Source organism: Ovis canadensis, chromosome X (genome assembly GCF_042477335.2).
Source record: "Ovis canadensis isolate MfBH-ARS-UI-01 breed Bighorn chromosome X, ARS-UI_OviCan_v2, whole genome shotgun sequence".
Lineage (NCBI taxonomy): Eukaryota > Metazoa > Chordata > Mammalia > Artiodactyla > Bovidae > Ovis > Ovis canadensis.
In genome coordinates, this window is record NC_091727.1 from 115,664,639 (window position 1) to 115,677,493 (window position 12,855).

General features: G+C 48.0%; 1 protein-coding gene across 1 annotated transcript in view; it reads right to left on the reverse strand.

The window, feature by feature from the left end:
* ELF4 (E74 like ETS transcription factor 4) overlaps positions 1–12,855 on the reverse strand; it is a 39,735-nt gene that overhangs the window by 25,913 nt on the left and 967 nt on the right. The gene's annotated exons all lie outside the window — the stretch shown is intronic.

The following is a 12,855-nucleotide window of genomic DNA, read 5'->3' on the forward strand; positions in this document are numbered from 1 at the left end:
CACTTCTATAGCAAGTGTCTCTTCAAAATTGAGGCTCGGAGGCTGGGGGAAAAGGGCGAGTGACTGCTATTGGGTATAGTTTCATTATGGGGTGATGAGGATAGAACTGCTCAGACCACACTCCAAGTCTTCTTACTTTTGACTCCAAGGCTCCCTTCCTCCCATCAGCCTCCCCATAACCCTGAGCAACCATAACTGCTGAAGTTCAGCGACTGTGCAAGGCAGCATGAGGCATGGTGGCAGGGTCTTAAGCAACATGGTAGGAGTAGAAAATGCTCTAGAGCTGGGCCTTTAACCTAGGTCTCCATGAGCATGGCCAGGTCCCTGCCCCTCTCTGAACCCCAGCATCCCCATCTGTTAAGTGAAGTGGTTGAGTTTGGTGATCCTTCACAAAACGCTCCACCAGCTCTGACCCTTTGAGGTTCTCATTATAAAGCACTGCAGGATGGAAGAGATTGGCATGTCGGATACCGGATTTTCCTTGGAGTGCTGCAGGGAGCTGGCTGCGACTAGGTGTTCCAGCTGATGCTCCTCACAGGCATGGTGACAACCAGGACTTTTCTGCAAAAGTCACAAGCTCTCGGAGGATTTCACCCCTCGGTTTCTCTATGGGGGGATGAGGCGGGGCCTTGGACCTGATTTCACTCCTCCCCAGCCGCTGCCCTTGCCCACCCGCAGTGCTAGGTGGTAGAATAACCCTTCATGAGACTCACTGATCACATCCTTTGGAGATGTCGTGAACCAGGTTCTTGGCCGAGCGCCCAGGCCACCCCCAGTTGGTGTGGAGCTTGCCTCCGCGGTGGAGGGAGTGATCGCTGCCGGCCACCAATCTAGTCCCCGCTGGACAGGATGTTTCCACATCAAGCCCCACTTCCTGCAGCTAGGCCTGGGCTCCGGTTTCCCCCTTCTCCTGCCATCTGGTCGCCTGCCCTCTGCCCCTTCCTCTTGCTGGGTGTTTACAGGCTGCCTTATCAGCCTGGGGAATCTGGGCCTCACCCAGTCGGCTGCCCCGCCCCGCCCGGCGCAGCCGCCCCGCCCAGGGCCCTACCTGGTGTGGTTTCGTCACTCCAGGCCGGCACCCCTCTATCCCCTCCCCACCGCAGGCAGGCCGGGGTGTGGATGAAGGCTTGCGCCTGCCAGAGCGAGACCCGAATATTCATAGCGAGCCGTCCACCTGGTCCAGGCATTCTCTCTCTATTGCCACGGTCTCTATCTGCAGGCTGTGGGGATAGAAATGAGGCCCTCGGGCTGCAGAGGAGGCCAAGTTTGGCCTGGAGAGCCTCCGCCGCCGACAGTTCTCTTCTCAGCCACCCAGAAATAAGCGGTGCCGGGCGGGGGGCAGCACGAGGGTGGAAGGCTCTGAGGCTGTTTTGTTTTTAACTGAAGAGTACTCCATGCTCCGGGTGAGGCCGGGTAGGACGGAAGGCTAGGGAAACTGTGGGCACAGACTTGAGGGCCTCCTGGGTTCCACCGTTGTCTCAAGCCTACCCAAAGGCTAGGATGAGGCCTGAGCTAACCACTGAGCAGGTCTGATGACTTCCCCTCAGAGTACAAACAGCTTAGATTTTTCCATTAAATGAGTTTGAATCAAGGAAGGAGACTGTGGGGGACATTGGGCAAATGAGCATGCAGGAAGTGATGGATTTCTTTTCCAGCACTTTGGGCTAAAACCTTGAAACTTCAAGTTCTGACCTGTCCCTAGGCAGCTCCCACAGGGACAGAGCCTGCTTGCTAAAGCTGACCAATCCCGATAGCCAGAATCAAAGCCACAATCCAAACCCGGATCCTCCCTCATCTTTCGGTTGCTTCACTGAGAAGTCAATTAAAATATGTTCAGGCGGTAGATCGCGGGCATTCACAGTATAGAAAAAAAATGCCATACTTCAAAGAACTTGTATGAAACTGTGTTTTTCTAGGTCTCTGAGATAGAATTTAATAGTTTGGGGCACTTGGGTGGGAAAGTTTGGAAAAACTCTGCTCAGGCAATTTTGCCATTAATGGGCTATGTAACCACAGGCATGCCATGTCACATGGCTCTCACAGCCCCGGGCTTCCCCCGCCCCCTCCACCATAGATTTCATGCTACTCAGAGCTTCTCACAAGCTAACTGACCCTAGTAGCAGTCAGGGCTCCGCAGGTCATCCCACCTCCCCAGGAACAGCTTCCCACCACTCAAAAATAATAAACCATTTAGTGTTAATGTGTTAATGGGCGATACTGGGTTAATGTGTCACCTCTCTCCTCAACACATTTTCATTTTAAAAGGCCATCTGGAGCTACCCTGCTTTAACTTAAGGAGTGGCTCTGCAGGTTAATAGGGGGGCAGGTGAGCGAGAGAGTGTTTCTTGCTGACTCTGCCTCCCGTCATACCATTAACCCTGGAGCAGGCCTTCCCCATCTCCTCCCCATGCCTGTAGTTTCTGTTGGGAAGCTGTATAGAGGGGATGTGAAAGTCTTTGAAAAGCTAACCAGCCCTGGGGCAGCAGAAAGCCCATTTGACTGGGCATGAGGAAGAGTAAGTTCCAGGCAGGGCCCTGCCTCTGCCGAGCTCCTCCCCCAGCCTCTGAGCTGGCGCCAGCTCCTACTCCAGGGCACACATTTAGATCTATGGCTGTGGCCACACCAGCCATGCTCAGCAAGGCCTTACAGTCCAAGCTCATCTGCTTGGTTTCCAAAGGTCTTTCACAGTCTGACCCCACCCTACCTACTCAGCCTCATTTCCCATGATTTCCCAACTCAAGCCTGGGCTTCAAGCCCAGTGGTCTCCTCATGGTCCCCTGAGGGAACATTCCAGGCTCATTCACGGAGTTTCTCAGGCCTGCCAGGCCCTCGCTGCTCTGTTTTAGTTAATCAAACAGTGCCCATCCAGCAAGGTCCCAACCAAGTTCCCCAAATCCATGGAGCTGGTTTTGCCCTGATAACTAGCGTCCACACCCATGGGGCCCCCTTCTAAACTCCCAGAGTCCTTAAATTCCACCACAAGATCTCTTAATCCCAGGCAATCTCGAATTGCTCTTTAATTATTTCATGTGTATGTCTTATTTCCCCAACAGGCTGTAAAATTCATGGGATCAAGGTCTATTTTATCTTCTCCTGACTCTAACACAGGTCTGGGCATTCATGAACTAAGCCCATGTAAATTCTCAGCCCAAGTGAAATCTCTGGAATAGAGACCCCAAGTCCTGGTAGATCTGAGGGCTATAGTCTAGGGGTGGGAACAGGAATAGAATTAAGGAGCAAAGGTCCCCAGGCTCAAATATTACTTGTCTTCTCTTGCTTCAGGCCTCTACTAATGAAAACACATACCGGCTAGAGTCATTTATTCCAAACATCATCAAGAAGGCAGTTGATCAATCAGGTCATCATCAAAGCACTCTCTCTTTGTACAAACCACAGTGTTTCTACCCCGTGAATATTGGGTGCTGGTCTGATCACTGAACCCTCAGGAAAGACTTCAAAACACTGGATCAGTTCTAAGAGCTAAAATGATTCAAGAGAACAGGATTCAAGGATAACTTTTTTTAAAAGAGGCCTTTCGTTTGCTAGACAGACAAGGTTGAAATGGGATAGATGACTGGCATCTAGAAAATGATAATCATGGAACACTGCACCAAAAATAGGTATAAATGAAGGGCAAATAATAAATGGTTCTATTTTGCAAATGTAAGGTTAAGGAACTCTTTACTGAAGGATATCAATGAAAAGATTAAGCATCTTCTAAAAATGACAGTAGCATCAGGCTCATCCATGATTATAAAATAAGATCACAATAGCACAGCTAAACATATCTGTTATAACAATTAATGTAAATAAAATAAATTCTCAAGTATTAAAAGAACATGATATTATAAATAATCCATAAGGATATATTGCACAGCACAGGGAATATAGCCAGTATTTTATAATAACTCTAAATAGCATTTAACCTTTAAAAATTGTGAATCACTATGTTATACATCTGAAACTTACATGCAACCCACTCCAGTATTCTTGCCTGGAAAATTCCGTGGACACAGGGGCCTGGCAGGCTGCAGTCCATGCGGTACAGAAGACTCAGACACAACTTAGTGACTAAACAACAATATATCAATGAAAAATTATATTGACAATCTGATTCTAAAATTCATATGGAATTGCAAGTGACTTAAAATAGGCAAAACAACTTTGGTTTCTTCGTTCTTTTTTTTTTTTTTTGGCTGTGCCATGCAGAATGTGGAATCCTAATTCCTCAACCAGGGATTGAACTCACGATTCCTCCATTGAAAGCTTGGAGTCTTAACCACTGGACCACCAGGGAAGTCCCCAAAACAACTTGGATAAAGGACAAAGTTGGGGGACTAATACTATCTGATTTCGAGAATAATTATAAAGGCTACAGTAATCAAAACAATTGGTACCAGCATAAAGATAAACAAATAGATCAACAGAACAGAATATAGAGTCCAGAAATAAGCTTACATAAGCTGGATGAAAGGACAACTGTATTAGACTAATGATAGCTTTTTCAACAAGTGATGCTGGAATAACTGGATACCCATATTTTAAAAGAAATCAAATGGATTTCTACGGCTCACCATAGAGAAAAATTAACTTGAAATTGATCAAAGACCAAAATGTAAAACCTAAACTATAAAACTTCTAAAACAAACTGTATAAGACAAAATATTTGTGACCTAGGGCTAAGCAAAGCATTCCAAGATACAACACCAAAAGCATGATCCTTAAAAGTCAAAATTGATTGATTGGACGTTATCAAAATTGAAAACTTCTGCTCGTCACTGTGAAGTGAATGAAAAGATAAGGCACATACTCAGACAAACTCTTTGCAAAGCATGTATCTGATAAAGGTCTCCTACCTAGACTATATAAAAAATTCTCAGAACTCAACTACAAGAAAACAAAAAAAGTCAATTAAAAATGGGCAGAAAATTGAATAGATACATCACCAAAGTAGATATATAGATGACAAATAACAACATGAAAAGATGTTCTACATCATCAGTCATTAGGGAAATACAAATTGAAACCACAATGAGATACCACTGCACACCTATTAGAATGACTAAAGTTTGAAGACTGCCCACACCAAGTGTTAGCAAGGATGTAGAATAAATGGAACTTTGATAAATTGCTGATGAAATGTAAAATGGTACAATGACTTTGGAAAATAGATTGATGGTTTCTTAAAAAGTTGGACCTACAACTACTATATGATTCAGCCATTCCACTCCTAGGTATTTGACCAAGAGAAAAAGACACATATAGCCATAGAAAGATTTGTACAAAGAAGTTCACTGAAGCTTTGCTTGTAATAGCCAAACACCAGAAAAAAAATAAAAACAACCACCAAATGTCCATCAACTGATGAACAGATCAACAGTATATGGTATTATCCAAACAATGGAATTCTACTTAGCAATAAAAGAATGAAATACTGATGTAGAAAACAACATGGATGGACCTTAAAATAAATGTGCTGGATGAAAGAAGCCAAACAAGGAGAGGATACATTCAATATGATTCCACTTATATAAAACTCTAGAAAATGCAAACTGTTACAATGAGTACTAAATAAGCCCTAGAACTCAAATGCACAGTGTAGTAAATGTAAACAACAATATTGTATTAATAATCATCAAACTTGGTAAGAGACTAGAATTTAATCATTCCAATCACTAAATAGAGAGGATAATTACGCAACGATAGAACTGCTAATTATCACTATGATATATAATCATGTCAAATTACCATGTTGTACACCTTAACTTTACACAACGTTATATGTCAAATACAGACGGTCCGTAACTTAATGATGGTTCACTCAAGACTTTTCAACTTTACAATGGCATAAAAACGTTACACACTCAGTAGAAACCCTACTTCAAATTTTGAATTTTGATCTTCTGTGATCACAAGGATAAACAACCAATACACTTACAACCATTCTATACCCAGACAACCATTCTGTTTTTCACTTTCAGTACAGTATTCAATACACTACAGGAGATACTCAACACTAATACTCTGGCCACCTGATGGGAACAGCCAGCTCATTGGAAGAGACCCTGATTCTGGAAAGAGTGTGAGCAGGAGGAGAAGGGGGTGACAGAAGATGAGATGGTTGGATCACATCACCAACTCAGTGGACATGGATTTGAGCAAACTCTGGGAGATAGTGATGGACAGAGGAGCCTGGCTCGCTGCCGCCCATGGGGTCATGAAGAGTCAGACACAACCTAGTGACTCAACGACAACAACAGTATTCAATAAATTACATCAGATATTCAACACTCTATCACAAAATAAGCTTTGTGTTAGAGATTTTGCCCAACTGTAATTTAATGTAAGTGTTCTGAGCACATTTAATGTAAGCTAGGCTAAGCTATGGCACTCAGTAGGTTAGGTGTATTATATGTATTTTCAACTCCCGATTGGTTTATCAGGATGTAACTTTATTATAAGTCTAAGAAGATCTGTACATTTCAATTAAAAATGCATACTAATTGACAGTCACATAAAGTAGATAAGTAGTTGCTCAGGATAGGGGCGCAAGGAAACTCTTGGGGGTGATTAGTTTTATGAGTATATACATATGTCAAATATTATCAAAGCATACACTTTAAATATATGCAGTTTATTGTGTGTCAACATTGCCTCAATAAAACTGTAAAAGAGAAAGAAAAAGGTCCTCAGATTGGGTAAAATAACAACAGCAGCATTTACTATGTAATTTTAGCAAATAGTATTATTGCATAATTTAACTATGCAGTGATATCACCATATGACAGCAGTGAAGACAAAAGAAGCAAGAATACGCATCTTTCCTGAAAAACACATCCCTTGGTGCCACCCGTGGAGATGAATTCTGAACCTGGGAAGTTACTGAGTGTACTGACTCGAATGTGTTTTGTTGTTTTATCTTTGGCTCACTCCCATGCCTACTTCATTGTCCCACCGAGCCTGGAAGGCCCCTAAAGCTCAGCCAACGTGCTCTCTTTCCTCCTTTGAACGGCCATGTGCCCTCTCACCTCCAGGAAGCCTTCCCCAATAAAGCTAAGGAGGGAGAAGAAAGATCTTCCTCTAGGTATGCCCTCCTTGAACCCATTATTACCTATTCTTCAAACCCTAAGTGCCACAGGCTTGTTGGCACTTCAGCTCCTGCCTGTTGTGAAGCTAAGTGCATGCGTATGACCAGAGCTCCAGAATCAGGTTTAGGTTTTAGTCCCCACAGGGGCCTGGGCCTACTGTGTTTTTTTTAGGATCAGGGTGGCGCCAAGAAAGTGGTCACTTAATGAGACAGGTGTTTTCTGTGCATGGATTCTCACAGAAGTAGTAGAGCTAAACTAGCCTCTCTGGGGGCATTATGGAAAAAAGGCATTATCTGCTAAATCTATGTCTTAAGTACCTCCTTGTTATCAGGTCATCAAGAATCTGGGGAGGTTAAGACTAATTGCCCACTCTCCCATCCCTCAAGGCCTAGGGGCGGGAACCAAGGGACAGAGTGAAGCAGCTCAGGGGTGGTTCAAGGGTGGTCTAGGGCCTCCTGCCCCTGTGGGTGGCCACAGGCACCTCAAGCAAACACAACCCATTTGCAAGCAGATGGAACCTCTAAGTTACTTTCTGGGAGGCCTTTGGAATGGGAATGGCCTCCCAGTCCCTCAGGAACTCTTCTGGGCAAAGGCAGGGTCCCAGCCCCAACCCAAGGCCTCAGTTCTAGTGAAAGAAGGGAGAAAGTGAGCAGTGGTTGGCCAGTTGGCTCCCAGAATTCTACACTCAGTAGGGTAAGAACAACAAACTGATGATTGCTAAATACTTGCCAGGGGTGGAACATGAGGCCTCCTCTCAAAGGAACAAATTCACTCTTATTCCTGCAGCGAATGAATATCGAGATGAACATGGTGACGAGATAAAGATGGCAAAGTTAATAAAAATGTTCAAGACTTGATTTCTGCTCTTTACTACAGCACTCCCTGTAGTAAAGAGAAAGATTTTATTCTGATTTTTTTTAATCAGAAAGATTTTACTACACACACACACACACACACACACACACATCTTTTTCCACATCCCTCTTTTATCTTGTGTGATGGCAGAATTAACAAAAAGTTAGCAGAAAGATGTAGAAAATCTCCCTGTTGCTTTTATGAATGAGCATCACGTTCCCTGCCAGCACTGCCAGAGAAGCAGTTGATCCCTGGAGCCTGGTAAAGTCAAGGGTGTGGGAGGAGGAAACGATAAGAACAACAACAACAATAATAATAGCCACAGAATAATAGCAGCTCACACTTACTGGGTGGTTTCCATGTGCCAGGCATCATGCAAAGTGCTTTACGGGCATTATTTCATTTAACACTCACTCCATCCCTAGGAGAGTGATTGTGTGATCAGTCCACAGTCACACAGCCAGTAAGTGACAGGCCTGGGATATGAATGCAGAGAGCCTGTGCTCTTCCTCCTCGGGACAATACCACACAATAGCATTCTTGAGAAGAATATAGGGCTCAACTGGAAGAGGAAGGGAGCTTTGGGAAGGGCAGGTGGAGTGAGAAGTGGGAAATGGCAGCACTGGGACCTAGGGCAAAGCTTCCTCAGTCTGGGAAAGTTGATCTGGCTGAGAAATGTTCTGGCACTTTCCCTGGCTGACCCTCCTGCATCTGCCAGGGAAAGTGCCGCTCCCTGCTGCTTAACCCTCCTCTAGGGTCTCTGCCAAGAAACTCACCTTAGGACACAGTTTCCCCGGATGAGAAGTCAGGGTACTCTGGTGTGTCTCTGTGATTTTGCAATGTGCTGGAGAGGGCGCATGCCCAGAGGGCAGAGAGAGGAAGACTGATGCCTGGGGTGGGGAGGGGGGGTGGTATACATGTGTCCAGGTGATTTCATCCAGTTAAATCCAACAAGGATCAAGTCTCCCCATCGTGTCCAGCCAGGAGAGATGCAAAAGTCACAGAATAACTACACGGCTAGTCCTTGCCCTTGCCCAGGGGGTCCGGACAGAAACATGTGGGACTCTCTAGACCTTTTAGCTCTTGGCTGGCTGAGAAAATGAAAATCTCCATCCTCTACCTGAACCTCTGGGCTGCCAGAGAAATCCCAGGACGCTGGGGCAAGTGAGACTCAAGCAGTCGCCGCTGGTTGTGCACACCTGTGGTAGGGCAGTCATCCTGCCACTTTGCTGCCCTCCGCCTCACTTTTCCTCCTCTCTCCCCTCCAGGGCCTGTGTGTGGTGGGGGGACAGGACGGGGGGAAGTTCTAAATGAAATCCCCTCCACCTGGGAAAGCCTGGCCACCCTTTGTGTCTCATCCATCTGCGCTGGGCCCTCCACTTTGTGTATCTCCCAGAGTGGCTTTGCACTGAGCCACCCACACTGGCTGTCCTGATCTTTTATGTGACACACATGTCCCAAATGATTACCGAGGCTTCGAAGGTCAGTATGTAGCCAGGGAAGAGAAAGGTGGCTTTTCTCTCTTTTCGGCCTAGCTGGATCTCCTCCACACTGCCCCACCCCTTCAAGGTCTAGCTCAGAGTCGAGGCCGCACAAAGCCTATCCTTGCTCTTCCTCCAGCTGCTGCTGATTTCCAAGCCCGGCCGCCTCTGGCCCCTGCTCCAAGGAGCACAATTTAGCACCTGACCAGCCACAGTCCTGGCAGCTTGTCCTCACCTTGGATTGTTTTCAGTGTCTTAGTCATCTCCCGCCACCCCCTTCCTTTGTCTCCCCCACAGCGCCTAACAAGGGTTGGGCACACAGTAGGTGTTAATAAATGTCTGTTGAATTGAAACTCAGTGGCTCCTATGAGGTCAGAACCGTCATAAGCACCCCGACCAGCAGTTCCTTGGCAACCAGCACTGGGGTCCGAGCTACAGGGCATGAGCAGAGAGGCTGCTATTACAGGCCACGCAAGACTCAGCGGCTGGAGATTTGCAGGCAGGTTGGTGTTGATGAGAAAAGCCCCTGACCCTTAGGAAAGCGCCCATGGGATTCTGAGTACCTTGCATGAGTTTCTTTTCTCCCCTGCAGAACTAGTTTTCAGTCTGAGAACCACAAAGGGAATAAATTGGCAGTGAAGCCAGAAACCTCTTTGCAGTTTAGAAATCCTGGAGAGAGAACCAAGCCTGGGTTGGGGTCAGGCCCAAGACTGAAGGAAGAAGGCTGCCCAAGGCCCTTCTGAGCTTGGTGGGGGATCTCAGGGTGGGGGCTGGGGGCATAGCAAGTAGGGGGTTAGAGGGGCATCTGGGGGTGGCCCTAAGTAATGCCATCCTATCCTGGAACCCAGCAAATCACAGCACTAGATGCTTGCCACCTGTGGTCCACACAGGAATTGGGTCGCCTCATCCCTCTTGTTCACCCAAATCTCAGGGCAGGCCTCTGTCCAGGGATAGAATCCTGACCAGAGCCCAGCCTGTAAGAAGCCTCCAAGTCTGGGGTACCTGGCTCCCCACACTGGCTTTGAATTATGGTTATTTATATAGATGACCTAGCCATCCTCTCTGGTCCTCTCCCACATCCCCCCAACCCGACTCTGGCCCACACCGGAAAGTACACACAGTTCACAGTGGTGTCTTCTTCACCTCTGCATTCCCCTCGCTCATAACTCAGTTGGTAAAGAATCCACCTGCAGTGCAGGAGACCCCAGTTCGATTCCTGAGTTGGGAAGATGCCCTGGAGACGGGATAGGCTACCCACTCCAATATTCTTGGGCTTCCCTTGTGGCTCAGCTAGTAAAGAATCCACCTGCAATGCGGGAGATCTGGGTTCAATCCCTGGGTTGGGAAGATCCCCTGGAGAAGGGAAAGGCTACCACTCCAGTATTTTGGCCTGGAGAATTCCATGGACTGTATAGTCCATGGGGTTGCAAAAAGTCGGACATGACTGAGCGACTTTCACTTTCACTTTTTACTTTCAGTGCTGGGACTGGTTCTCAGCAAATGCTTGCTGAGTTAAATGTGAGTTTTAGGCCCCATATTAGACAATACCGTAAGGCTAGCTTGCGCTTATGGTTCTAAATAAACAGCTTATGTGTATTGACGTATTTGATCCTTGGCAAAACCTTATGAGGTAGATCTGATTTGACAGATGAGGAAACTGAGGCATACAATTAACTGGGATCACACAGTTAGTAAATAACAGAGCTGGGATTTAGACCCAGACAGTCTGGCTCTAGGGATTGGAGGCAAAATGAAAATGTTGAGGGGAGAGAAGGGGGTTGGCAAGGACTAAGGCCAAACTTCTGTGCAGGGATTTCCCTGGGAAAGCAATCCCCTCAGCCTGTGTCTGGCTGGGCCTCTCAGGGAGGCCCTGAATTTTGCAGGCTAGGAACATTTTGGACATCCCATTAATCAGGCCCATGAATGAGAGGTCACAGCACCCTCATTTTGAGATTCCAATACAGGACAGAGGAGACAGAAGCCCACCACTTAGCTCCAGGCACGGAGAGGACTGCTTTCAGGCCTCCAGTTTGTCCAGGGGTGGGCGCCAGTTCCTGAGCAACGGCGCAGCAAACAGCGCAGCAGTGGGAGGAATGCCAGACATAGTTGCAAACAAGCCACTCCTTCGGCTCACAGCTAGAGGCTGGGCGAGGGTGGCAACGTGGAGCCTGCTCAACGCCCACCCCCCACCGCTCCGCGGCTTTGAACCCAGAGACAACCACTTGCAAGGCAGCCTCTTCCCTACACTGACCAGGAGAGGAAGTCCTCCAGGATAGTTAAGTCCTTCACTTAACTCAAGAGAGCTCGCCTTCAGGCTATTACTGCCAAGGGTCCGCTGAATTAATGGTTGAGAAAGCACCTTCTAACCGGTAAAACCCTACCGTTCACTGTGAGGAGGAATTTGCATTCTAGTCCTGCAAACGGGACCCTGGGTATTTTCAGTCCCAGTGTATCCTGTCTCCCCAAAGCAGACAGCCAGATCTGATCCCTTCACCGATCCCCCCAACCTGGCACTAGGGCCAGGGGTCAGCTCGCTGGGGGTGAGTCCCTCATGGGCGTGCCCACCAGCTGTTGGGGCCGAGCAGTGGTGGCTCAGGCCCTGGGGTGGTGACTTCACTTCCGCTCCGACCTCCCCAGCACTCCTCCCCTATGAGGCCCCACCAGGCCAAAATCGAGAAGTCCAAGGTTAACTGTTCCTCCCCACTTTAAGAGCTAATTAAAATGATTAGCCACAATGAAGTGTCAAACATTAACCAGAAGAAGCTGCAGGACCAGACAGGCCTCTATCTCGGGCAGAGATGAGGGTCAGGATCATCAAATCCAACGGCTGGGATGTTGGCGGGGCGGGGGTGGGGGGGGGGAGTCGGGATGGGGGACGCGGGCGGCGAGGTAGAACCTGGCCGAGGCGCGGAGGGGATTAGGGGGTTAGGAGGTGACCCTGGTCAGGAGGGCCGGGCAGAGAGGGCAGGGCGACAGAGGTAGGGTGCGATGGAGGGACAGGCAATCCGAAAAGCAGCCGCCTCAGCAGTCTCCCAAAGCAAGGCGCGGTCGGCAGGGGACCCGGCGCTGCGCGGCTGCCGAGTCCACGAGCTGGCGGCAGAGGAGGGAACACAGAGGCGGGAGAGCGGGAACGCGGGAGCGGGAAGGCTGGCGGCCGGCTCACACAGAAACTCCAGCCCCTGCCAAGAGGTCTCTATTTTGGCGATCCAATTATCCAAGTCATAGGTGTGTGTCTGTCTGTGTGTGTGTGGAGAGAGAGAGAAAAAGAGAGAGTGTGTGTGTTACCCTAAGGCGCCTGGTCCCAGAAGCCCTAGGGGCCGCCAGATCAATCTAGCAGCCCCGCCACAAGGAGGCCGACCGCCTGCCCTCGGGCACCGAGCTGCTGGGGCGGGCTGTCACAACCGGCCCTATCACGGACTGCCCGGGGAGCG